The 1,349-nt window shown below is 41.8% G+C and overlaps 1 non-coding gene across 1 annotated transcript; it reads right to left on the minus strand.

The window, feature by feature from the left end:
- Positions 1-547: 547 nt before the first annotated feature.
- LOC145091115 (small nucleolar RNA R71) lies at positions 548-654 on the minus strand. Its single transcript, XR_013702003.1, has one exon. It is a non-coding gene; the product is annotated as a small nucleolar RNA R71 (small nucleolar RNA).
- Positions 655-1,349: the final 695 nt, after the last annotated feature.

Here is a 1,349-nt window from a genome sequence, read left to right on the forward strand (position 1 = left end):
AAGAAAATCTGGAAAGAAGAAAGGAGAGTCAAGTTCAACCACAAAGGACAAAGGAAAAGCTGAAGAACTTGGTCCAGTTTCTGATCCACACGAATCCGAATACGAAACCAATTCAGAATTTGCACTATTTATGAATGAACCAGAAAACGAACCGGAAAACGAAATGGAAAACATTGAAGAGATGTCCATGCGAGCTTACAAGAAGCGGATCCGAGAAGATGTGGGTCCCGGTTTAGTCCAACCCGCAATACCTGCCACTGCCACATTCGAGTTGAAGGGGCACATCTTGACTGCACTGAAGGATATCCCATTTTATGGGAAAGATCATGAGGATGCTTTTAAGAATCTATATGAAGTCAATGACATTGTGGATTACTTCAATGTCCCAAATGTCAATAGAAACACGGTCCTGCTCAGAATGCTTCCCATTACTATTAAGGGAGCTGCTAAAGAGTGGTTAAAATCACTTCCACCGGGTAAAATCACCATTTGGGCTCAAATGCATGAGCAATTTCTTGACCAGTTTTGCCCACCATCCAGGATAGCTAAACTCAAGAAGGCAATAGCCAACTTTGAACAACAGCCGGGGGAGTCATTGTACAAAGTATGGGAGCAATACAAGGGCTTGCTAAAAAATTGCCCTCAACATGATCTTAATGTGCAACAAGAGATGTCGATTTTCTATGATGGGGTCAACGTTATGACAAGAGAACTCCTTGACTCTCAAGGACCTTGGAAAAAGAAAAATCCAAGAGAGGTCAAGGAGCTGATTGAAGAATTCGCAAAGCACTCTCGCGAGTACCATAACCCTAGGCAAGATGGAATCAAAGGCGGTGGAGGTGCACAAACTGAAGAAATAGCAGCTATGATGGCCATGTTGAGTAATCTGGATCCAAGGTTAACACAAATGGACCAATCAATTCATGCTCTAAGAGTTGGTTGCGAACGATGTAATGGTCCACACTTGACCAAGGACTACAATTTAGATGAGTTTGGAAATAAAAAGGCTCAAGTGTGCTACTCGAGTGGGGACAAGTACGATGAAGACCGGAGGAAACCAACGAAAGAGTAGCTGCCATATGAAGAATATAAGAAGCAAAAAGAGGAGAAGTATAGGCAGACAGGTCGAGGCTTCTACCAAAAGGAGCAGCAACCAGCTGAGAGGAAACCCGATCAAGAGACCATGTTAATCAATTTATGGACGCTTCAAAAAAGAGACATGAGGCTACTGATTCTGCTATTAATGAACGAAGAACTTTGGTAAAGAATCATCATGTATTGATTTTAGAACAACAGACATTAATAAAAAAATCAACAAGCCTCCATCAATAATCTTGAAGTGCAACTTG

This window comes from Lactuca serriola, chromosome 2, assembly GCF_051521515.1.
Source record: "Lactuca serriola cultivar US96UC23 chromosome 2, Lser_US96UC23_V15, whole genome shotgun sequence".
In the NCBI taxonomy this organism is placed as follows: domain Eukaryota; kingdom Viridiplantae; phylum Streptophyta; class Magnoliopsida; order Asterales; family Asteraceae; genus Lactuca; species Lactuca serriola.